Source organism: Rattus norvegicus, chromosome 11 (assembly GCF_036323735.1).
Source record: "Rattus norvegicus strain BN/NHsdMcwi chromosome 11, GRCr8, whole genome shotgun sequence".
NCBI classification, from domain to species: domain Eukaryota; kingdom Metazoa; phylum Chordata; class Mammalia; order Rodentia; family Muridae; genus Rattus; species Rattus norvegicus.
The window spans coordinates 52176685-52204259 of NC_086029.1; the positions used below are offsets into that span (position 1 = coordinate 52176685).

A 27575-nucleotide genomic window follows, 5' to 3' on the forward strand; every position below is an offset into this window, starting at 1 on the left:
AACAATGATAGAATGCCTTTAAATTTCATTTTACTTTTCTTTGATTAATGTAAACCTAATGAAAAAAAAAGTTCATTACCTTTGATGGTTATTAGTTTTCATTTCCTTGGGTACTATTTTATCATAATAAAGAAGCCAAGTTTCATAACTTCTGCTAGAGTCCATAAATAATTAATGCTTTACTATGACTAGTCAGAGTCCCATGTCTAATGACAGTAAGAAGAAATTATTTTTGTATACAAATTCTCCATATTTTAAAGAGTTCAATTTGAACAGCACTGGATTTGGGGGATTTTTTTATTGTTTATAATTCACCTCATAGTTGTCATGCTCTCAGATTTGGTATACTGGATCATAACTTTTCACCTCCTCTTTCAAGATGTTCCTTGAACAATAGATGCTTGAACTGTCATTTAAATGTATCCAGTGGGGTACTCCCTCAGTATCCATTGGTCTCTGAACTGTATCCAGTTGTAGTTTTCTTGATAGTTTCCACAAGAGGCTTCTTTGATGGGAGGTGGTAGCTATATAATTCTGTCGATGTAAGGATAAGATTTAGAATGTAATAATAACTTATGCTAATCTAGCAAAAATAGTAGCCCTAGATTTCTTTCTAACATTCTTGACCTCAGTAAATACAGGAAGGAGAGTAGATTTCTAGTACTAGGAATAAATTTTCTAGTTTTGAGTAGGCTTTAATTACCATTAATTAGCTTACTGGATATCCAATGTAAAGTGGTCAGCCTTTAAAACATCAACCGATATGCAACAAAAGTAAACTTAGCAAGACATACGTGTGTGTGTGTGTGTGTGTGTGTGTGTTATATCCAATAATAATCAAAGAAACAAATATTACCAAATTGAGGGGGACTGTTAAAGTGGTTTGGAGAATAGTTGGGCAGAAATGGAGGGAGAAAAATGGTGTAGTACTATTTTTATTAATGAGAATGGATACAAATCCAAATTTGACAAGCAGCTGAGACCATGACCCCTTTGATAATCTGTATATGGAACCCTTTCATCTGTCTTTGCACTTCACCATTATAGAAGGTACAGTTGCTTCCTGTCTTACTAGGGTTTTACTGCTGTGAACAGACACCCTGACCAAGATAACTCTTATAAGGACAACATTTAATTAAGTCTAATTACACATTCAAAGATTCAGTCCATTATTCATCAGATCAGGAACATGACAGCATTCAGGCAGGCATGCTGCAGAAGGACCTGAGACTTCTATATCTTGATCGGAAGGCAGCTAGAGAGTACTTATTTCCAGGAAGCTAGAACTGGAATATAAAAGCCCTCCCACACAGTGACACACCTATTCTAACAAGGCAACACCGCCTAATAGTACCCCTCCCAGGGTCAAGCATATACAAACCATCATTCTTCCTCTTGTTGATAATGATTAGTAATCAAGTATAGATATTTATTTTTTTTAAAATAATATGTGTTTCATTATTGAAATCTGAGAATGTTAAGGTAGAGGGGTTTTTTTGTTTTTTTTGTTTTTTTTTTATTTATTTATTTTTTTTTTATTTTAGCCATGCTTGCTTGTGTATCAGTGTGTTGAAGAATTCACCATACTGGAAGATATGGCCATGCAATGCCTCACTCCTTTGAAGTGACACAATTGTCCTACGCATGTCTATTCTGTTGCTGTAATATGTGCCATTGCCTTCCCTGAGTTCTGCTAAGATTCACTAAAGATATACTGGCTGGTTACAGGAACAGGTATTCATGGACACACAGAAGAAAAAGACAAAGAACCTTTTCAAAGCATAGATTTAAAGACAGGAATGTTAGTATACATTCCAATCCAATTCAGTTATCTTAAATTTAAATTAAAGTTTTATTTTGAAAAGCATTTTATGTGTGGGTAAATGGGTATGTCAACCATTCAAATGTGAATCATATTAATGAAAGAGCAAATGTTTTTTCTAATCATGATAGTACTTTTGTAACTGTGGTGATGATTCTATCCAGAAGAAATTAACATGTCCTGTGTACCATGTTGAAAGAGGTATGACCTAAGTATCTTAGGATCTTTTTTAAAAATTATTATATTTATTTAAATTTCAGATATTGCCCCCATCTTCTGTTCCCTCCCATGATTGCTCATCCTCCTTCTCCTCCCTCTTGCCTCAAAAATTGTGCTTCCCCCTCTTAGGTTTCACTCTTCTTTGGGGCCACCAGGCACTCATCTGCTGTATATGTGCCAGGGCCTTGGACCAGTCTGTGTATGCTGCCTGGAACCTTTATGATGTGATAAGACATGATGACCAAGGAAAGGGTTTATAAAAGTCCAACAATGAAGAAGCCAGGAAGGAAACTAACAATAGGATCCTGGGTGCAGAAACTAAAACAGAGGCATAAGGCATACTGTTTACTAGCTTGGTTCTCATACTTTGTTATAGAACTCATAATCATCCCTCACAGAATGTGCTAATCTATATCAATAACTAATCGGGACAGTTCTTAAAGCCTTGCCTTCAAGCTGGTCTGGGATGGGTCTTATTTACAACTGAGATTCTCTATTCCCAAATGCCTTTAGGGTGTGCCAAGCCGATTAAAAAAAACTCTAGCTAACATATCATGTGTGGCATAAATGAAAGAAACCAAAAAATTCAAGTCTTGAGTTATGTGAGTTAGAGAATAAAGTTGAGAAAAATAATTTTATATACTGACTTATTATTTGAAAATCTACAAATATAAATTACAATACATATTAAGGCCAAATATTATTTGATCATTATGAGAACATGATGAATGGACTTTGATTTACTTTGTTGTATAAACATCTAACTACCTGTGGCACTTTAAATGAAAATGCCCCTTCATAGGCTCATAGAATGTAGCATTATTAGGTATGGCCTTGTCGGAGTGGGTGTGGCCTTGGAGAAACCATGTCACTGGGGTTTGGCTGTGTGATTTCAAATGCTCAAGCCAGAACCATTCTCTTTTCCTGCTGCCTGACTATAAATATGCAGAAATCTTGGCTACTTTTCCAGCACTTTATCTTCCTGCACACTGCCATCCATCCCACCATAATGGACTAAACCTCTAAACCTGAAAGTGTGAGTGGCTTTTTTGGAGGAAGTCTGTCTCTAGGAGTGGGCTTTGAGTTTTCAGAAGCACAAACCAGGCCCAGGGACTCTATCTTTCTGATGCCTGCTGATTCAGATAAGAAGTCTTGGCTCTTTCTCCATGTTTGCAGCATGCTGCTGTGTTTCCTGTTATGATAAGAAACTAAATCTATGAACCCATAAGCCAAACCTAATTAAATATTTTACTTGATAAGAACCACTATGGTTGTCCTGTTTCTTCACCACAATGGAAACCTTACATAAGACACTATACCACATTATCACCAGATTTTTAATATGATAAAGTGATTATTCAGAAATATTTGAAGGATATTACATTACCTCCCCATTTAACTTGGCTAGTAAGGGAATTCAGTTGACTGCTTATGACAGATTAAATATTTTATCTATTTTTCCAGAGTATTGATTAAATTTAAAATACATAACACTATAGGTTCAATGTCTAGAAAAATTAAAAATGATTATGCTGTAAACAATTTAAACATTGGAATCAAGCAAAAAAAAGTTAAGCATATTTTGTTGTTTAAAATAACTTGAAATTTAATGTTAAGTATAAAGTGACATTTCACTTCATTTATAGCAATTAACTCGTATGTATCATGATAGTGTTCTAAATCAATCTTTCGTCAGATTTTATTTTCCCTGAAAGAGTCATAGTACTTTTCAAGTTCTCACAACTCCGTTAACAAATTAGAAATCTGAGAAAGCCATAGAAATATATCTCCAACAGATTTGGATTCATTCATGAGCCCAGAAAGTAATTAGTAATAAGATAAAACTCCGTTTGCTACATAAAAATTGTTGATTTGTAGGAGTAAGTATACATGGGCCTTTCATGGATGTGTGTGTGGGTGGGCGTGTATGTGTGAGTGTGTGGTCATACATACAAAATTTGGGACATTTGTTCATTAATAAGTATTTGTGAATGAATTTTCCTTAATGAGTAATTGCTTCTCATGATGGTAATTCAAATAATTCTTGGGAATTCGGTGCCATATAACAAAGAGCCTTGCTCTTAGGGAAAAGTCAGATATCTTGATCCAAAATAAATTAATTTGAAAGGCTTACCAATTTAATTCATACTAGGGCCCTGACACTGTTACTGATTCTGTGGTATGCTTGCAGACGGGAGCCGATCATGGCTGTGCCCTTTGAGAGGCCCAACAAGCAACTCAAAGAGTCAGATGCAGATATTAGCACACAACCAGTAAACGGAAGCCAGAGACCTGTGTGGTTGAGTTGGGGGAAAGCTGAAAGAAGCTGAAGAGGGAGGGTGGCCATGGGAAGACAAGCAGTCTCAACTGACCCGGACCCCCAAGGTCTCTCAGACACTGAGCCACCAACCAGGCAGCATATACCACCTGAAATGTGATCCCTGACACATATACAGCAGAGGACTGCCTGGGCTAACCTCAGTGAGGGAAGATGAAGACTTAACCCCAGGGAGTGGGGAGACCTGGTATGATGGGGTTGGGAGGGTAGGGACAGGGATTATGACAACTGACAATGGAGGAAGTATGGGATGGGGAGCAGTAGGAGGACAGACAAGGAGAATGAAATCTGGAATGTGAGAAGGGATTAAAGAAAAAAAATGAATAAATTTAATAAATAAATAAGCAAAACAAAAAGAAAAAAAGGAGGCTTAACAATTTCATTCATTCCTAAATCCAGAAGCACATTAGAAAAAAAAATACACCTTCAGATCCCATCTCAAAATTGAAACAAAGAATAAATTATCTGAGAAAATTATCCCAGTTCCAGATATATGGAGAGGAGCACAAATCAGAAGATAGCCAGGAACCCAACTCTCTAACTCCAGGCTTTTGTGCTTTCAGCAAATTCAACTACTGAGGTAGTCGTTGCTTCAGCAAATACAGGACGTTTCCTAATACTTTGGGCATTGGATTTGAAACAATGTGCTGTGATGGTTTATATATGCTTAGCCCAGAGGGGGCACTATTAGAAGGGGTGGCACTGTTGAAGTAGGTGTGGCCTTGTTGGAATGGTGTGCCACTCTGGGTGTGGGCTTTAGAACCTTGATCTTAGCTGCCTGGAAGCCAGTATTCTACTAGCAGCCTTCACATGAAGATGTAGAATTCTCAGCTCAGCCTGCACCATGCCGGCATAAATGCTGTCATGTTCCTATCTTGATGATACATATGAGACAAAATCTTTGAACCTGTTAGTCAGTCCCAACTAAATGTTTTTTATAAGAGTTGCCTTCTTCATGGTGTCTGGTCACAGCAGTAAAACCCTAAGACAGAAGTTGGCACCTTAGGGACTGCTGTACTGCTTTGATATGCCTGACTGTGCTTTTGTTTGGAAGAATGTGGATTTGGGAACTTTGAATTTGGAAAGCCATGGAATGTTTTAAGTGGGGCTTAATGAGGCATCCTAATAGGAATATGAAAGACTGATGCTGTGAGTGATTTGTACTGTGCAAACCTGTGCAGAAAACTTTAGAACGTGACCTAGAGACTGTTTTTTTTTTTTTTGTTTGTTTGTTTGTTTGTTTGTTTTTGTGGTATTTTGTTGAAGAATGTGGCTATATTTTGCCCTTGTCTGAAGAGTCTGCTTAATGCTAGGGTGAAAAGACTTAGATTAATTGCATTGACAAAGGAAGTCTCAGAGGAACACATCGTAGATTTTGTTCTCTGGTTAAGTCTCATGAAGAGTATTTTAAACAAGCATAGCAAGCTGAGAAAAGAAAATTATAACATATATGGTTCAAGTGTTAAAGGGGCACCAGTGAATGGAGCTGAATCCTGTGTTCAGGATTAGTCCTATGGAGATAGCAGATTAAGGGAGTGGGACTTTGGGCAAGATTCCATTCAGCTAAGTTTAGATCCAGGTATGTTGGCACACACCTTTAATCCCAAGAGGTAGGCATGCATAAAAAATACAGGACAGCCAAGCTTAGGCAGTGAAGGAATTGGAAAACAGAAAGCTGCAGATAATGTAATAGAACAAGAGGGTCATGTTCCAGCCCCAGGAAGCAGCAGAACTCAGCATCTTTGACCATGTGTGTCTGGCTTTAGAATCTAGAATAGAAGGGACAACTGAAACACTAGATGCTGGTTAGGTGAGCTAAGAAATTAGTGCTGATTAAGAAGAGATCAGCATTTCTGAGATGAAATCTTCTGGGAAGTGTTTTCTCAGAGCTCTAAGGAGCTGTGTTCCAGAGATAGCCAAGAGTGTAACTTATGCTGCAGCTGTTGTTGATAAGGTATAAGAGTCTCCCCAGTGATATGATTTTGAAGGGATTAAGGGGTCATGAACAGCATCTGAGCCTTAGAATTGTGAGAGGCCATAGAAGGCTATTAGTGAAGGTGCAGCCTCAGTTGCAGTTGACAGACCAGGACTGAAGGGGTTATGCAAAGGATTTGAGGATTGGTACAATAAAAAGAGCCTATGAGAGGCTATTGGTGAGGCCTAGTTGCAGCATAAGAACCCAGTGTATTGGAGATGCCAGTACCATGGGATGATCACCAAGAACAGCAGCAGCAATGGAGTGGATCAACCTGAGCTTAGCGTGCTGCAGAGGGCAGAGCTGGAGATGTGAAGCCAGACCTTTGGAGGGTCCTAGATGATGTGGTTCTCAGACATTGAAACAAGAATTCGTAACATTGAAGTTGCCTTGGAGACCCCAAGATATTTGAGATGTCAAATCCTTGAGCTAACTGCTGAGGAAAGCTCCTAATAAGGAGTGGAACCAGTTCAGCAGAAAGAAGTTTGTTACAGTCAACAAACATGAAAAAGATGTTTGAAATCTGAAGGCTAGTTTGACATCAACCATGGGGATGCAGAGTTTGGAGCTTGTCTAGTTGTTTTTCTGCCTTGCTTTGGGGATTACAGATAAGTGAATGGATGGATCTCAGAAGAGACCTTGAAGTTTGGACTTTTAACACTGCTAGGACTTCTATAGACTATGGGGATTCTGGATATTGGACTAAATGTGTTTGCATTATGCAATGTATGGCCCCTGTAGACTCATGTGCTTGAATAAGCTTATGTGGGCCAGAGAATGGAATGTGATGGTTTGTATATGCTCAGCTCAAGGAGTGGCACTATTAGAAGGGGTGGCACTGGTGGAGTAGATATGGCCTTGTTGGAGAAGTGTGTCACTGCAGGTGTGGGCTTTTAGACCCTCATCCTAGCTGCCCAGAAGCCAGTATTCTAGCAGCCTTCACTGAAGATGTAGAACTCTCACCTCAGCCTGTAACATACCTGCGTGGAAGCTATTATGTTCTCAACTTGATGATACTGGACTGAATCTCTGAACCTGTAAACCACTCCCAACTAAATGACTTTTAAGAATTGCCTTAGTCAAGGTGTCTGCTCATAGCAATAAAACCCTAACACATGTCATAGAAGGTAGAGATTTATGTCACAGTTGAATGCACAAAGCTTACAGTACACACACACACACACATTATACATACATACATACATACATACATACATACATACATACACACAATATATATATATATTATATATATATATATATATTCTTTTCTCTCCTGTGATTTAGATACAAAGAACATGTGATACTAAGTATTGCAGCTTGAATGTCAGAACGGGATGAGCACTCAAGGATGTCACTCTCTCAAAATAGCATAGCTGTCAACACGTGTTGCTTTCCTCTGTAATTAGGGAGAGAAATCCTTTATAAACTATTCGAGTCCTTAACAGTCAAAGGAAGTTTTTATATGAAAGTATCTGTGTTGCAGTAAAAATTAAAGAGGATCGTTTGCTATCAGTTCCTGTGTGTCCTGTGTGGCAGATCTGCTCACTCAGGCTGCTACTCTGCCATGCAGTCTGCAAGCTGCCCACTCCCGACTGTCTCCCTTTCAGCCACCCTCTCAGCATGGTCCCCTAGGAAGTAGTTACCAAACCTGGAACACACACACACACACACACACACACACACACACACACACACACCTCATTCTGCAGGGCCTGCAAGTTCTCACTCCGCACAGGCAACAGAACCAGATCTAGCTTCAACTCCCTTTCAAACATTTCTTTCACACACTGTCCTCTTTAGCCTGGTAAAGTCAAAGTTCCAGAAATTTGCATTTTATCAATTAGATTTACATGTTAAATTCTCAATTCACAATCACCCATACAATAATTTCACAGTCAGTTGATAAACATATAAACCACCCGCCTAGACAAGATAAAATCGATTCTAGTTCACCTAACTCTGAATCGTCCTCCTCCTCCTCAGTAGGTTCCATCTTGATCTCTCCCTGTTTCCTCTCCTCCTCCCTCCTTCCTAGACTGAGTAGCTGAGAGAAGAGGTATTTAAAGGGAGAAACCACAACCCAAGGGGATAGGGATGGCGTCATTGGAAAATGTCGAGAATACCAGTGAAAAAATCATAAGGAGAAGCTTCCTGTTTCTCAAGATTGTTTAACTTTATGGTCAGCTAGTTCCTGGGAGAAGCTTCCTCTTTCTCAAGATTGTTCTTTAAGATCTTAATCTAACTTTATGGTCAGCTAGTTCCTGGGAGAGAGTTGCTGAACCAGCTGATGTAATTGTAGTTCTGGGGCCCGATCAGTTTCTTTCTTCTGCTCTAAGCTTTTGTCTAGGGGGGGAACCTTAAAACTTTTACCTTTCATTTTCATCAAGCATAAGCTGTGCCCAACTATTTCCGTTAGAAAATCATCTAGATGACTATGTTTTCTCAAAGTTAATTAGGTTGGGTAGGCTATGATACATATTAGTCTTCAACTCCTTCAGAAATCTGAGATTGACCAAATATCTATAAACATAGGAAACATAACATGGCTTCCAGAATTGAGACAGGTTGTAGAGACAAATTTCCACTAGCATGTTCTCCTGTTAACAACACATGAGGGCAAGTCTTCAGCCTTCAGGCCTAGTATCAATTGACAGACCTTTGAAAGGCAGAAATATAGAAGAGCTGATAACTCTGACTCGGCAAAGATTATCAGTCGACTATTCTGCATAATGTGTCCCCTTTTTGGACAGTATTAGTCTGTAGGTGAAATGGGCAGTTTTTGCCTAGTGGCTGTCTCACCACAATACATCACCTCACCTAGAGGTGAAGATATCAATTTCTTCTTTGAATCCACCAAAGATAAGTAACATTAAATGTCAAAATTTGTGGATTTCTGACATTTTTTGAAAACCATCTATCTATATAAGGTAATTTGGACTGCTGTTCATTAACTATTCTCAGCTATTTCTGATGAGAATATTTCAAAATCATCCTAATGGTGAACTAGGAGCCATGAATTTGTTATTTGACCCCTAATTCCTATGTTCAATCAACTCAGAAGTTTGTAATGACATTAATAGAAGGACTAGATCCAAATTTTGTACTTTAAAAATTTTTGTAACAAGTAAATAATATACCAATGTATAGCTTAGTTACAGAATGAGATTATGGCTATACAAATCAATTCTAGCTAATTCCTCCCTGTTAAATTATGACCGTTTCTAAATTTCTCATAACAACAAGTTTAGGATAACTACCTTTAGCCCCCCAAAGTCCAGGGAATTGGGATGATGACTCTTCAGTGGCTTCTTCAAACTGTACATGGGCATTGGGATATCTAGAAGAAGGCAGGGGATGAGAAAGCTGACCACACCAATAATTGTTGTAGTCTCTGTTGTGTGTCTGGGACTGGATCCTCAGGATCAAGAGTTCAAGCAGGTACATTCTGCAATATATACTTCTCAAGACAAAAGTTTAGAACAGAGATATCTTTTTGAAATGCTTTTCTTGTTCTGGTAACAGTTCTCAGTCTGAAATCAGTTTTGTCTGATATTCCTACCAGCATTTCATCATCCTGTTGAGTCACATTAAATTGATTCCTATTTTGAGATTATTTTACTTTTATGAATTTATTTTAATATTTTAACAGGATTTCTGAGAGGCAGCATGCATTTGGGTCACAAGTTGCTTAATTCATTTATGACTGATAGTGTTCATATGGCTATCTTGAAATTAGTCTCTTGCAAATAAACTAAGAGCAAGATGATTATACAAACACAGAGGAAGCAGCTCCTCCCATCACCACAAATAATACCGCAGACTCTAAGAACCAGGTTAGAACCCAAACACTCTGCCTTAAAAATAGCCTTGATCAGTAATTGTATATTGCTGCTCTCATTAAATTACATGAATGTTCAGAGGTCAATGCTTTCTCAGGTGTCTATCAGGTAAGCTTTTCTTAATAATGGACCGTAAATCTCAAAAGCTTATGGTTTATTTGAGGGAGAAAAATGTTCCATAGCTGTTTGAGACTAAATTTGCAGTATAAGCCTGAATTAAATGTAATAGAGGATTAACTCAAGCTGCCTTTCTCAGTATTCATTGTTGACAGAAGCCAGTCATGCCCAGGATACTAAGTATTTATGAAAGTGAGACTGACTTAGAGATTTGGGGATAATCCTTACTCAGGAAGAAAGCATGTATTGCTATCCTACAGAGCAGTTTTCTCCAAAAGTTATTCTGGGGATAATATTATTCTTCTAATTCATTAGATGGCTCTTTCTATGCTAAAATTAAAAATTAGGAACTTCTTTGATAAAATATGATCAATAAACAACAAAAAAAAACAAATATAATATCCTAGACGCATAGTCTCCATGTTGTGAGAATTATGAGAAAGCAACGAGAATATTTCAATTTATTCCTATTGAGTTCTGGCCAAAACTAATAAAAATATATAATAAAAAGTGTAAGAATCAATTAAAATATTAATTTTATAGAAAAATAAGATAGTATGCAATGTTATTACTTAGGTAAAATTGATATAATGCACATATGCAGTATCTTATTAAGAGAAAGAGGGGTTGGGGATCTAGCTCAGTGGTAGAGCGCTTGCCTAGCAAGCACAAGGCCCTGGGTTCGGTCCCCAGCTCCGAAAAAAAAAAAAAAGAGAAAGAAATTCTATTGACCATTCCAGCTCAGTCAGTCAACAGGATAGCCAGAGCAGGAGTGAGGATTGAAAAGAGAAAAGACAACTGGACAACTTTTAACATGACTCCAGCCAGTTTTGAGGCCGAAGCAGATGTTTTATTTTCCAATCTGCTTTTACACGCAGAAGGATAAGAGTTCTGAGTTGAGCAACAAGCAAGGAGATAATCAAAATCCTGTAAACACCTTTCTAGTGGCTGGTCTGGATGACCAAGACAAAAGGACTGTCACACTTGCTTCTGCTGAGCCTGCTCTGAGCTTTGCATTAACTCAAATGTAAATGTCCATAATCAGGGCCCATTTCCTTAGCCCAAGCCCAAAGCCAGATTTCTGCCCTGGGCTTCCTTCTTTTGTCCTGATAATGTCAAATTCCCACCAAGTGTCTAAAAGCAAAGCAAGTGGCCCCAAAAGGCTCTCTACATTCTGTCATGTTTATTATATCATATCTGACCCAATTTCATGTTTCTATAATGAAATGCTTGCTTGTTTATTTTTCTATGCATGAATACACTGGGCAAAATTACGGATGCATTTTAATAAAATTTGGCATTAATTTAATGGGATGACCATATTTATCAAAAAGGAGATGTGTATTGAGAGAGAAAATACAAGATGTAGAGTAAAGGCTTGATCATTCTGTCCTCAGGCCTCTGATAGACAGCAGGTCTCAAGGTTGTCTGTCACTAGACTTGTCAAAACCCAGTATACTCGAGTTCTCTGTGGTTAATTATTCCTGCCATTGATAACATGAACTAACTAGGGAGATACCACTATATGGGTATCTGCCTGGATATATAGGAATTTAAAATGTTTTACAAGTTAGATTAAATTCTCCTCAAAATTATGTTAGTATATTCCGGGTAGAGATTTTCTTACAAAATGTCTGAAATCATGTGTCCTTGCAAGATGGAAAACCAGTATGCCATTATACCTTCAAATTTCAGAAGGCACTGTAGGACCCGATCAGCCCAAAACCGGGAGGTCCCACACACGAAAATATAGAGACAGAGAGCGATGCAAACAAGCAAGAGGTTTAATGATCCAGTGCATTGGGGTGGCCCTGTAATTGGGACAGGGGTGGCCCTGTAATTGGGACAGAGGCGACCCCAGTAACAAAAGCACACACTTTTTATACACTTGTGGAGGACAGCCTTTGGCACCAGCATGAATTGGTCCTTGATGATGCACATTGACCCTTACATTCATCAATGGTTCATCTTTGGCACTCCCTTTTCAAGGTTAGCTCATTCACACTGAAGGGGGACTGCTAAGGGTGGTTAGCTCATTTCCTGGAACAGGATATTATCTTAAATTCTTTGAACAGTGTGTTAAAGTTCCAGCCTCCTGGTGTTTCTCTAAGGTGACCTTTGTTCTTAAAGTTTGAATCTTACATCACAATCAGCACAATAAGTAAATTACATCATACTGTTCTCTCTGTATTAAATATTGAAGCTGTTTTTCCTTGCCATTATTTTTTAAATGCACTTTCAGTAGTATTTTCACAGTTTGGATATTAAATACCAATATATAATATTAAAATTTATAAGAGAATAACTTTAATTTTATTTACAAATGCTTCTTTCTTTTTCTTTTGTAGTAATAGAGATCAAAGACAATACATGCACCATGTTGGACAAGAAAGTGTTTTGAAACCAAGCTAATCCTTGGCCTATGAAATGTTGCACTGGCCTCAAGCTGGTCATATCATAATATCTTTAGTGGTGGTCCTAGTGATAGGATTGCAAGTATATGTTTACAGAGCTGGCATACTATGGGATGAGAAGAGTATCTACATACTTCAGCATCCATGGAAGTGTTAGAACCAATCCCCAATAGATATAGAAAAAAAAAGGCTACACTTGAATATATGAATATAGTACTTGAGAATTCCAGCAATACATATAACTTTAAATTGTAGCTAGCAGTTGAAGCAATGGTTATGTAAAATCAAAGGATGTAGAAACTAAGAAGCAGACACTTTCTAATATTAAGAAATTCTCTCACACAATTGTGTTATGTAGAGGAATTTTAATCCAGCAACATGGCTACTCTGGCAAGGAATTACATTCACAGACATTCTACGTCTGTGTGATGCAGCTGGATCACTCTGGCTAGAATACAGGTATGTTCTTAAGACTCATCTTTAACCACAAACAGTAAAGGTAAAATTAGCTTGTAGATGGAGGCATCCATGTTTAAAAGTGAAAACTAATTGAGGGGCAGACAATGTTACAAATCATAGGAAAATTTGAGAGAATGGGTCAAAGATAGTTATGTCAAACTTTCATGAGAACAGATAGGAAAAAGAGACTACTTATGATCAGTGAGAGAGAGGGGCAAGTCTGTTTCTTCTAGTTTAATTGAATGCAGATGTTCTCAGTTTGGAGGATTTCAGTTTGTGGAATTCAGAGGCAGCTTTTCCCAGCAGATCAGTTCAGTGAGAAGCTGAGAGAAGTCAGCTTTGATCAGTCTGCTTGAGAGTTTTGATCCAGAAACAGTAAGTTGAACCAGCCAGCAAGAGTTCCAAATGAACTGGAAATGATGAGCACACTCAACAGTGAGTGTCCAAGATCTCAATTAAATCTGGAGAATAAAAGTTGCTTTTATATCTGGATCCCGGCATGACTGGAGAAAAGGAAACCTGATAGTGTCTACACGGAGTTCCTGACACCCTCTGTGCCTGTGTACCTCAAGCTATGCCATGACCACCAAAGAAAAAAATAATATGAATATATAGTGTTGCATAGATCTGTCAGTGTTACACAAGGTATAATGATCAGGAAAAACAAGAACAACAAAAACAAAAACAAAAAACAAAAAAAAACAAAAAACCCGGAAACTTATTGAGAAAATGGTCCTGTCAGATTCGCTTGTAGGCAAGGCTGTGGGAAATGTTCTTGATTAATGAGTAATGTCGAAGTGCCTGGTCACTCTGTTGGACACCTTCACGTGGTGTATGATATTGGGGTATACAGGACATCAGGGTTGAGCAAGCCATGGAAGCAGCATTCCTCGGTAGCCTAGACTGTTTCTGTCCCTAGTGTCATGTCTTGAGTCGCTGCCTTGACTTTCCTTCAGGAAGACTTCAATTATAAACTGAAATAAACCCTTTTCTTCCCCAAAAGTTTTTTTTTTCCTTTGTGATCTTTACAACATCAATAGAAGTCAGACTAATTGTATAATATTTTCAAGCACTAATAAAACTATTAAGAGGGTGAAAAAGATAGTGCTCTTGCTGCTATAGCCATCTCTGATGTGTATCATGATCCAAGTAACTATAGTTTCTTAATGAATTATTGGCCACATGTTATATTCAAGCTTCCATTCTCCATTTACTATTAATTCTGTGGTGTTTCATAGCAAGTATCTAGCTGTGTTGATCACCCATTAAAATAATTTGGATTGTTTTCAAGTTTCCTAAAATTAAAATGAATGTTTTTCATTGCCTTAAAATGGTCCGTTTGGAAAGTGTGATTCCTCTAATGTTTGCAGTAACTAGAATGCCAATAAAATTTTTGTTGTTCAAGATAGAGAGGAAACTCAGTAATGTATAAATAGCTGTTCAATGTAAATCAGGAATATAATATACTATCATGTTGTATTGCAAGTTTTGAGGTTCATTATATTAGAGTACATGAAAACTATTTAGGCCTATTATTTAAGAGACTGGCTAAGAGATAAATCTTGGAAAATAAAGAAAACAGAAGCATACTTTTTACTTTTAATTTTTATAAATATATTTTAGAATGTAGATGTCAGAAAACCACTGTGTCCAGTCTGCACTGTGAGATTTATTTGTTCTAATAGTTTAAATCAGTGTTAAAGGAAAGATTATAACATGCTTCCCTCACAGCGCCCTAGCCAAAATAGCAATACATTATTTTCCTCCAAAAATTATACTCAATTCATCAAACACGGCTTGTATAATGTGTGTTATTAAATATGTATTGATTTAAAATGTGAATCTTTTCAGAAAATAACACTGTAAAGAAACAAAGCAACAAACGATCTAAACAAAGAAATGTCCTACCACTAACACTAAGTAATAGTTATAAGCAATTTTCATTTGGTAAAATTAGCTGGAAGTTATGTCATTTTATCGAAAATGGATATATCTAGAGATTATCATAATAAACATAAGAAACCAGAATTGAAAAGGTGGACAAGCTGTGTGTGTGTGTGTGTGTGTGTGTGTGTGTGCCTGCGTGTGTGTGTGTGAGTGTGAGTGTGTGAGTGCCTGCATGTATGTGCGCGCGTGCATACGTGCGTGTGCATGTTTGTATGGGCATTTCTCTGTGTGTGCATAGATAAATAAACTGGGCCTAGATAGGCTAGATAGAGGAAGAGAACAGAAAATATCAGCAGTGCAAAAGTAAGAAGAATGATATGAGGTCTCTATATGGTCAGCATTAATGATACACTCGAAAGAAATTATTTCATGAAATTTTGCACCATGCACAATAAATAGAATTCCTTCAAATCTATTTCTTAAAATTTCTTTCAGTAAGTGAAAAGATATATATCTGTCCTTACAGAAAAGTATTTGAAACTTGGACACTCTGTTAACTATTTGTTTGAAATTAAATATATATTATGCATACTGTGCCCTTCCTAATACCTTGACCTGCAACACATTTAAGGTAGAAATAACTAGCATATGGTCTTCTCCAAAGTTTGTCTTTTTTATTATGTTTCCATTTTAAATATTTTTATAGGTGATAGCAAAAGAAGAAATGACAAATGAGGAGAAGATAGTTTGTAATGGATATTATTAAAAAATTACGGGGGATTAAAATGCATGACCTAGCATGAGAATCCACAAGAATATGCATGATACAGATAGCTGATATTCTCAGTATTATATTTTATTTTCTCATTGACATGACCACCTATCTGACCAACAGCAACTAAATGAGGAAGAATTTATATCGTTTCACTTATTGGGGCCATTATCTAGCAGCAGGCATTCTAGTCTTCTGTCTCTTTTTTTTTTCTTTTCTTTTCTTTTCTTTTTTTCGGAGCTCGGTACCGAACCCAGGGCCTTGCGCTTGCTAGGCAAGCGCTCTACCACTGAGCTAAATCCCCAACCCCTTAGTCTTCTGTCTCTTACAATTTTCTTTCTCCTCTTCTGCAATTTTTCTCAAGAATTAGGTCTAGATGTTTCAAGTGGGGTCATGTACCTTTTAATGTGTATTTTCTTCACTTTGACCAATTGTGAATTTCTGTAACAATAGACATTTGTTACAATGAGATGCTTCTTTGATGAGTGGTGAGAGCTACATTTATTTATGCAATAAAGATAAGTGTTTATAAGTGCAGTTAGACATTGCATATTAGAAATATATATTAGAATATTTATAAGTGTGTGTGTGTGTGTGTGTCTGTGTGTGTGTGTGTAAACGGCAGAGGTATGTTTTAACTCTAGACTCTTTCTTTGACTTCTCCCTCCTTGAGAAGTTAGCTAACTTTACAGTACCAGAGTTCAAGTCTGTATTGACTTGAACTCTGGTACTGTAAAGTTAATCCAATTATAAAGATGCTGATTGCCCCCAAAATACAAGTGCTGCCATTTTTAGGGTTCCTCATATGCTTATGTGTAATATTTGAGTGTTATATGTATAATTTTAATTTTTCCACAGGTCCCATATATTCAGTCTACTGCATAGATTTAACACATGGGAAGTTCAGCAAACATGACACAAAAAATGCATCGATTTGGATGCAGTATAATAAATTCAGAGGCACCAACAATGTGCTGGCACTACATTAAAGACAGAAAATAATGCACTTTCCCTTGGTGTCATTTGGTCAAAGGGAGTACAGATCTGAATTCTTTATTTCACTCTCCCTAGGTCTTATTTAATTCGTGTCTGTCTGGTGTGTGAATCTGATTTTGTGCCTGGCTAAATATTGTCTTGTGAGTCTGTCCAGTGCCTGAGTCTGTATATTTTTATATATACATACATATATATTTATAAATATACACACGTATATATTTATGTATACATATATGTATGTCCATCCCATTCTAAGGGCTTTTTTTTTCTTTTGTTAAATAACACAGAAATCATCATAGGAAGAAGTGAGGAGAGATACTCTACAAAAATCTGCGGCAGTTTTACAGGGGATGAAGTAACTGGCTCCAGCTGACTATTGACCTGCATAACAAACATTATTATAAACATCATTCTATATCAATAAATATCTGTATGTTTTGTCCAACAAAAATGGTGAATATTCACCTAATAATGATGTTTTCAGCCTATTTTCTGTTTCCAAAAATTTTTTATCACAATATACCTATAGATAAACATGCCTTCTATTTGGTCTGTAAATCAAAAGTAAACAATGTTTTCATATACATTTAGAGTTATGCGTCAGCTTATGTTGTAAATGATGACGACATAGGAAATTTGAAGTAAGTAAGGGCAGTTGTTTTCTTAAATGCCAGTTAAACTGAATATATGTTGGGATAGCAGCTTCAAATTAAGTGACCTCAGGATAGATTATTAACTTTGGCTGTGAGGTTCAATAAAAGTTCCAGTCTCTTAGCATGTAAAAGATGTATTTATCATATTGCCATGGTCTATGTATGATCAACATGAACATATTTTCATTATAGAGTAACTATATTTTAGATCTGGGTTGACTCAGTAAAATGTCACACATTCATATATCACGTATCTGTAAATTCAGAACATTGTAACATATGTTTCTTCATTGGTATTTAAATAATGTATATGTTTAGTTCAATTAAATATTTCTTCATTTGTTTAATAAAAATTAGCGAAATGTATTTCTATTTCAACTGAATTCCAAATACAACCATAGACCTATGATAATGCTTGATTAAAATAGTAGATAAAATAGTGGTTAAATTCACTAGGTCTTTATTAAAGTTTTAGATTATGCTGTAAACTTAATCACAACAATCCAACACTCCTTAAAATAATGATTGTCAGAAACACACTTAAGTAGCATAGATGTCAAGAGTAAAACAGCATACCAAGTCTCTGCCTTTCAACTGAAGCTTAAGAGGAGCCATGTCCAGAATGATACTGGAAACCTTCTTTCCATCTCTCCTCCTTATCAAGTGTACAGCTGAAAGCATCACTAATGTTCTCAGACTCAAATATTATGTGGTTTATATAAACCATCTACATCAATCACTAAGGGTCACTGTTTTTTTTTTAAATAAAGTTTGCTCCCTGTTCCCTACAGTCACCTGCTTATGAAGCTGTTGTGTAAATAAGTGAGGACATCATTTCCATAATTAATCTAATAATAATCATAAAAAAGCATCCTAATGACTGGTACCTCTGAACATTTGGAAGAAAAAGAGCATAGTAATTAATTGTCTAAATTACATCATTGATGTCCCAAAATCTCAGAAGAATTTATGCATTTAACCCTTCCATTTCACATACAAATGCAGTTGTTTCTAAAAACAGAATTATCCTATTTAATGGACATTAAATGTCAAGTTATTGATCAATTACTTCTCCTAAGTTGAAAGTAGTAACAGTAAGTATTTATTGTTGTGCCACATTCAATTCACTGAATCATTTTTGTGAATGGAAATGTTAAAAAAAAGAGAGAAAAGGTCCCATAAGTAGTGACAAGTATTTATTGTTAAGTGTCATATTCATTCACTGAAATGTCTTTGTGAATAGAAATGAAAAAAAAAATGAAGAGGCGAGTTCCCTAAAAGCTACTACTGACCAAAAAAAAAATTATATCTAATTTTGGAATTCTTTCTAATACATTTTGCTGAAGAATATGCCCCTTATGTGTTTATCTAATAATGAGATGTCTGTGTAAATACGAAAGAAAAATGATCATCTATATTTACAATTAAGAAATCGTATAAATATCACATAAATGACTTCTCAAATGTTTGTGACAACCCAATATTATACAGGCAGTTTTTAAGGAAGTTTCTGATTAGTAATAATTGGTTTCTCAGAAAAGCAAGAATAGCATGTATCGGAGGTCACTGCAACAGCGAACTCCCAGAAAGAAAATTAAATACAGCCAAGCATCTGCCCACACAATTTACCACCTGCCAATCTATAGAAGAAACTCCCACATATTCCAGTAAAGTAGTTTGGCTGTAGCTTACTTTTCTATAACGCATCAGGCTTAGTCTTGAAAATACTGAACCTGACACTTCTTTACTCTTCATAACATAGCCTTGGGAAAACAACCTAAAAAACAAAACAAAACAAAACAAAACACAGGTTGTTCGTTTATTTGTTTGTTTGGTGTGTGTCTGTGGTATTGCTGTTGTTAAATGCACAAATTCTTTCTGTATCTGTATAGTAATAACTGGCAGATTCTGCTTTCAAATGTGTCTCTTTACTTTCTTATTGTACCTATTGAATACTTCTAGTTATCATTTTTAACAACTTTTTTGTTACACTGTTTTTTCTCCATTTGTTTCGACCCTGAAAAGCCTACTTTCATTTACCTGTCAGCCTTTTAGCCATTAAAATTCAGCACTTTAGAAAACATAAGGCAGGGAATTTACAATTTGTTAGCTAATGACAGAGGCATTGGACTGGAAATGAAAGCCATTTAAGGGTGGATACAAAAGAGTGAGGGATTCTCCATAAAAGATGCCCTAACTCTCCAGGAGCACAGGCTGCTACTCTGTCACTCATTAAAGACTAGACTGATTAGAAGTCACACATCAGCAACCATGTTCTTTTTTCTTCTTTCTTGTATTAATATTTTCTTTATTTACATTTCAAATGTGATCTCCTTTCCTGGTTTCCACTCTGGCAACCACCTACCCCATCACCTCTCGCCTTTCTTCTATGAGGGTGCTCCCCCATCCACCCACTCCCTCCCTCCTTCCTACCCTGGCATTCCCTTACACTGGGGCATCAAGCCTTCACAGGATCAAGGTTTTTAGTCAAAATGCCTGGCTTAAATAAAATCTGACAGTAGCTTCTGCAAGGCCTTTTCAAAGTTTGTTGTCAGTGTTAAATTATTCTGAAGCCAAACCACATTCACTTTTGATTTCATTGTGAGCCGGACAACCTGGATTACAGTAGAGGCAGACCAGATCTCTTGAGAATAAGTGACTGCAAGATGCATTAAAAAAAATCCCAACAGTTCATTCACTGTCTCCCTGTTCCTGTCCCCGTCCCTCCAGCTCTCCAATCCCCGTCTCTCACCTTCCTCAATTCTCTCCCCTTCTTTGCCTCTCTCCCTTTTTCTGAGTTTTGGTAATCTTAATTATTTAGGAATCTGCTATATTTATGTGCCCAGGAAGAAGAAACCATAGAAACTCTCACTGTGAAGCGCAGATCAGAGAGAGAGAGAGAGAGAGAGAGAGAGAGACAGAGACAGAGACAGAGACAGAGATAGAGACAGAGAGACAGAGAGGCAGAGACAGAGACAGAGGAAGACAGAAACAGAGATCGAGATACAGAGAGAATAAGAGAGATTAAACTTTTAATATTGATATATAACTTAGGAAAATAAACCAATAAAACCAACCATCATGTAAGATCCTAGACTGAATTTTGTCAGTCTGTCAGATGAATCTGAGCCTCACAAAGAGACTGAAACAGAAAGACAATGGTCTGCATGAGACTGCACCCGGTCCTCTGTGTATACGTTACTTCTTTCAATGTTTATGGGAATCCTGAGTGTGTAGATGAGAGTTTCTATGATTTTAGTGTCTTTTCTTGGACTCTTTTGTTTCTATTTGTCACCTTGTCCAATTTCGATATGATTTTTAGTTCTATCTTATTATATTTTCTTTTGTTATATTTTGTTGTTATCTCTTAGAAGTCAATTTATTTCTAGAGAAATGGGAGTGAATCTGGGTGGGTCAGGACAAGAGGAGGAATTTGGAGGAGCAGAATGACCATAGTTTGAAAGAATAGTCTTTTGTGGCAAGTATTTTTTAGGTAAAAGTTCATAAACATACACATCTTGTTATATACATGCACATGGGTGCATATTATATGGAAATATATTTAGAAATTTAAAACAAATGGAATCTCATTTGGAAAACCAGGAAAGGAAAGAAAATAAAATATCTGGCTCATTCTCTGGTTGCAGATATGGCTCAGTACTTAGGAATACCAGCTGCCCTTTCAGATGACTTATGTTCAGTTCAAACCACCCACATGGTAACTACTATCTACAGGTACTACTATCTATAACTCCAGTCCCGGGTGATTGAAATTTTCTTCTAGACTCTCTGAATAGCTATTATGAACATGGTATATACACATACATACAGGAAAAACACACTTCTATATAAAGTAAATTAATACAAAAGATAAATAAGAAAAAAGATTATAATGTTGTGAATGATTATTTTATGAGCTGTTTTAAAAGATGAGCAATATATTATTACTGTTTTAAAATAAAAAATTAAAATAATTTATGTATGTATATAAATTATGTATGTAATATATGATAAAATTGTTATATATAAATATATAATACATAAAGTATAATTCTATATTATATATAATTATGTTATAAATAATATATAAAATTAAATTATATTATGTGAATTCATAGAATTAGGAAGGTATACAGTTAAGAGCTGGACACATTTGTTTGGGCTCAGAATAAACTCTTTTCTAGCTACAAATAACTTAATAAGCTCACACAATTAAATACCTAGACAACATACCATTTCCTTAGTGTATAATGGTAAATCAATACCTGGGAAGACTTAAAACGTCACTCTAAAAATGGGTAAAGCACAGGCTTTTAGAAACAAAAAATATATGCAGACTGCCCCCATTCACTGTTTGGACATGTAAAGGAAGATTATTTAAAAATATGTCAATAAATCAGTTCTACTTGTAGACACATTTTACCAGGACTGTTCTTGAGTTATAAAAGAAACAGGCACTTAACATGGGTCAATCTTTTTCAGCAAAAGTCTTATTCTCATAAGCATCTAAAGCAAATACTAGAACAAAAAGGTATTAGGGGTGATATGACCAGTATAAAAATTGACAAGTATGTGAAAAAATGTAAATGTTTGTATTGTTCACAAAAACAGAAAATAAATACATATTAAGCAGTTTTTATGTGAAAGCAAGCAAAAGACTTTCTTTCTAAATTAACCTAATCTTTCCATAAACACTGAACACAACTGCCTTGCGCCTTCTTCCAAAGATGCCAATCATCCAGGAGCTTTTCCCTTATCTTCAAACCTCCCAGCATACAGGCTTTAAATCCTTCACAGGCTACATTCTTTAAAATAGTTTTCTACAGGCATTGGCAAGAGCAAGAGAAACCGTGAGAATTGCAGAGGGGTAGTGAACAGATAAGGCTATAGAGTGCAGGCTAAAAGCTGCAAGCTATAGGACCTAGGGAATTTAGGAAATGTGAATAAGGACCACAGCTTGGCTTATCCACAGGCTTTATACAGAATAAGATATTGGATGTTCTAATTGTGTCCTTGTAGTATGAAATTCTGAATATGTATGCAGTGTTACAATTTAGATTTTGGTGTTAATAATGGCTGCCTATTCATGTTTGATGAACATGCAATAGTTGCTTTGAAGTGAAGGAGAGAGAGAGAGAGAGAGAGAGAGAGAGAGAGAGAGAGAGAGAGAGCACTCAATGGATAGAGGACTTGGTAATACATTCATTTCAGATGCACCCTGGCATTCTTACCACGAATGCTGAACTTAAGAAACATTTATATTTCCGCAGAAATAATTTGAATATTGTAATTGACCTAAAGCCTTTCCTTGCTTTGTCAATAAGTCACTCTAAAATTCTTTCATAATTCAGCAGATTATAGACATATAAATAGATTGACACTTAGTTTAAGATTTATCTGTTCAGGCCGCTTTATTGATGGCAGATATAAAAATCCATCACTTTGTTTCAAGTCTGGCCTAATGGCTGCAAAACAAGTTTGTAATTAGTACAATAGGTACGAAGGAAATTAACTGAATACAATTAAAAATAAATATAGTCAGATATATTCACTAACTCCTGTGAAGATTATCAGGTAATCTATTTAACAAACTTTGATTATCCAATAGACACTGGAAGAATTTATTTTTTTAGTTCATTATTCTTTTTGTTTGTTTGTTTGTTTATTAACTTGAGTATTTCTTACTTACATTTCGATTGTTATTCCCTTTCCTGGTTTCCAGGCCAACATCCCCCTAACCGCTCACCCTCCCCTTTGATATGGGTGTTCCCCTCCCCATTCTCCCGCCATTACTGCCCTCCCCCCAACAATCACTTTCACTGAGGGTTCAGTCTTAGCAGGATCAAGGGATTCTTCCCCTTCCACTGGTGCCCTTACTAGGCTATTCATTGCTACCTATGAGGTTGGAGCCCAGGGTCAGTCCATGTATAGTCTTTGGGTAGTGGCTTAGTCCCTGGAAGCTCTGGTTGCTTGGCATTGTTGTTCATATGGACTCTCGAGCCCTTTCAAGCTCTTCCAGTCCTTTCACTGATTCCTTCAACATGGGTCCATTCTCAGTTCAGTGGTTTGCTGCTGGCATTCGTCTATGTATTTGCTGTATTCTGGCTGTGTCTCTTAGGAGCGATCTACATCCGGCTCATGTCGGCCTGCACTTCTTTGCTTCATCCATCTTGTCTAATTGGGTGGCTGTATATGTATGGGCCACATGTGGGGCAGGCTCTAAATGGGTGTTCCTTCTGCCTTTATTTAATCTTTGCCTCGCTATTCCCTGCCAAGGGTATTCTTGATCCCCTTTTAAAGAAGGAGTGAAGCATTCGCATTTTGATCATCCGTCTTGAGTTTCATGTATTCTGTGCATTTAGGGTAATTCAGCATTTGGGCTAATAGCCACTTATCAATGATACATACCATGTGTGTTTTTCTGTGACTGGGTTACCTCACTCAGGATGACATTTTCCAGTTCCAACCATTTGCCTATGAATTTCATAAAGTCATTGATTTTGATAGCTGAGTAATATTCCATTGTATAGATGTACCACATTTTCTGTATCCATTCCTCTGTTGAAGGGCATCTGGGTTCTTTTCAGCTTCTGGCTATTATAAATGAGGCTGATATGATCATAATGAAGTATGTGTCTTTGATATATGTTGGGGCATCTTTTGGGTATATGCCCAAGAGAGGTATAGCTGGGTCCTCAGGTAGTTCAATGTCCAATTTTCTGAGGAACCTCCAGACTGCTTTCCAGAATGTTTGTACCAGTCTGCAATCCCACCAACTATGGAGGAGTGTTCCTCTTTTTCCACGTCCTCGCCAGCATCTGCTGTCACCTGAGTTTTTGATCTTATCCATTCTCACTGGTGTGAGGTGAAATCTCAGGGTTGTTTTGATTTGCATTTCCCTTATGACTAAAGATGTTGAACATTTCTTTAGGTGTTTCTCAGCCATTCGGCATTCCTCAGCTGTGAATTCTTTGTTTAGCTCTGAACCCCATTTTTAATAGGGTTATTTGACTCCCTGTGGTCTAACTTCTTGAGTTCTTTGTATATTTTGGATATAAGGCCTCTATCTGTTGTAGGATTGGTAAAGATCTTTTCCCAATCTGTTGGTTGCCGTTTTGTCCTAACCACAGTGTCCTTTGCCTTACAGAAGCTTTGCAGTTTTATGAGATCCTATTTGTCGATTCTTGATCTTAGAACATAAGCCATTGGTGTTTTATTCAGGAAATTTTTTCCAGTGCCCATGTGTTCAAGATGCTTCCCCACTTTTTCTTCTATTAGTTTGAGTGTATCTGGTTTGATGTGGAAGTCCTTGATCCACTTGGACTTAAGCTTTGTACAGGGTGATAAGCATGGCTCGATCTGCATTCTTCTACATGTTGCCCTCCAGTTGAACCAGCACCATTTGCTGAAAATGCTATCTTTTTTCCATTGGATGGTTTTGACTCCTTTGTCAAAAATCAAGTGACCACAGGCGTTTGGGTTCATTTCTGGGTCATCAATTCTATTCCACTGGTCTATCTGTCTGTCTCTGTTCCAATACCATCAGTTTTTTATCACTATTGCTCTGTAATACTGCTTGAGTTCAAGGATAGTGATTCCCCCTGAAGTCCTTTTATTGTTGAGGATAGTTTTAGCTATCCTGGGATTTTTATTATTCCAGATGAATTTGCAAATTGTTCTATCTAACTCTTTGAAGAATTGGATTGGTATTTTGACAGGTATTGCATTGAATCTGTAGATCGCTTTTGGTAAAATGGCCATTTTTACTATATTAATCCTGCCAATCCATGAGCATGGGAGATCTTTCCATCTTCGGAGGTCTTCTTCAATTTCTTTCTTCAGAGGCTTTAAGTTCTTATTGTACAGATTATTTACTTGATTGGTTAAAGTCACACCGAGGTATTTTATATTATTTGGGACAATTATGAAGGGTGTCATATCCCTAATTTCTTTCTCGACTTGTTTCTCTTTTGTGTAAAGGAAGGCTACTCATGTATTTGAGTTAATTTTATACCCAGCCACTTTGCTGAAGTTGTTTATCAGCTTTAGTAGTTCTCTGGTGGAACTTTTGGGATCACTTAAATATACTATCATATCATCTGCAAATAGTGATATTTTGACTTCTTTTCCAATCTGTATACACTTGATCTCCTTGTGTTGTCTGATTTCTCTGGCTAGAACTTCAAAAACTATATTGAATAAGTAGGGAGAGAGTGGGCAGCCTTGCCTAGTCCCTGATATTAGTGGGATTGCTTCAAGTCTCTCTCCATTTAGTTTAATGTTAGCGACTACATTGCTGTATATGGCTTTTACTACATTTAGGTATGGGCCTTGAATTCCTATTCTTTCCAGGACTTTTATCATGAAGGGGTGTTGGAATTTGTCAAATGCTTTCTCAGCATCTAATGAAATGATCATGTGGTTTTGTTCTTTCAGCTCATTTATATAATGGGTCACGTTGATGGTTTTCCATATATTAAACCATCCCTGCATGCCTGGGATGAAGCCTACTTGATCATGGTGGATGATTGTTTTGATGTACTCTTGGATTCGGTTTGCCAGAATTTTATTGAGTAGTTTTGCATCAATATTCATAAGGGAAATTGATCTGAAGTTCTCTTTCTTTGTTGGGTCTTCGTGTGGTTTAGGTATAAGAGTAATTGTGGCTTCATAGAAGGAATTCGGTAGTGATCCATCTGTTTCAATTTTGTGGAATAGTTTAGATAATATTGGTACGAGGTCTCCTATGAAGGTCTGATAGAATTCTGCACTAAACCCGTCTGGACCTGGGCTCTTTTTGGTTGGGAGACCTTTAATGACTGCTTCTATTTCGTTAGGAGTTATGAGGTTGTTTAAATGGTTTATCTGTTACAGATTTAACTTCAGTATCTGGTATCTGTCTAGGAAATTGACCATTTCCTGCAGATTTTAAAGTTTTGTTGAATATAGCCTTTTGTAGTGGGATCTGATGATTTTTTGAATTTCCTCTGATTCTGTAGTTATGTCTTCCTTTTCATTTCTGATGTTAATTTGTACACACTCTCTGTGTCCTCTCGTTAGTCTGGCTAAGGGTTTACCTATCTTGTTGATTTTCTCAAAGAACCAACTTTTGGTTCTGTTGATTCTTTGTACGGTCCTTTTTGTTTCTACTTGGTTGATTTCAGCTCTGAGTGTGATTACTTCCTGCCTTCTACTCCTCCTGGGTATATTTGCTTCTTTTTGTTCTAAGAGCTTTTAGGTGCGCTGTCAAGCTAGTGACATATGCTCTCTCCTGTTTCTTTCTGCAGGCACTCAGAGCTATGAGTTTTCCTCTTCGCACAGATTTCATTGTGTCCCATAAGTTTGGGTATGTTGTACCTTCATTTTCATTAAATTCTAAGAAATCTTTAATTTCTTTCTTTATTTCTTCCTTGACCAGGTTATCATTGAGTAGAGCATTGTTCAACTTCCATGTATATGTGGGTGTTCTTCCCTTATTGTTATTGAAGACCAGCTTTAGCGCTGGGTGGTCTGATAGGACACATGGGATTATTTCTATTTTTCTGTATCTGTTAAGGTCTCTTTTATGACCAGTTATATGGTCAATTTTGGAGAAAGTACCATGAGGTGTTAAGAAGAATGTACATCCTTTTGCTTTAGGATAGAATGTTCTATAAATGTCTGTTAAATCCATTTGGTTCATGACTTCTCTTAGTCTGTTTATATCTCTCTTTAATTTCTGTTTTCATGATCTGTCCATTAATGAGAGTGGGTTGTTGAAATCTCCTACTATTATTGTGTGAGGTGCAATGTGTGCTTTGTGCTTTAGTAAGGTTTCTTTTATGTATGTAGGGGCCCTTGTACTTGGAGCATACATATTTAGGATTGACAGTTCATCTTGGTGGATTTTTCCTTTGATGAATATGAAGTGTCCTTCCTTTTCTTTTTTATGACTTTTGATTAAAAATCAATTTTATTCGATATTAGAATGGCTACGCCAGCTTGCTTCTTCTGACCATTAGCTTGGAAAGTTGTTTTCCAGCCTTTCACTCTGAGGTAGTTTCTGTCTTTGTCTCTGAGGTGTGTTTCCTGTAGGCAGCAG

At 36.7% G+C, this 27575-nt stretch overlaps 1 long non-coding RNA gene across 1 annotated transcript in view; it reads right to left on the reverse strand.

The window, feature by feature from the left end:
- Window positions 1–283: 283 nt before the first annotated feature.
- The window catches only part of LOC134480982 (uncharacterized), a 123167-nt gene continuing 95875 nt past the window's right edge, over window positions 284–27575 (reverse strand). The window contains exon 5 of the long non-coding RNA XR_010056094.1: window positions 284–534. This is a non-coding gene — a long non-coding RNA (uncharacterized LOC134480982). The remainder of the gene's footprint in view (window positions 535–27575) is intronic.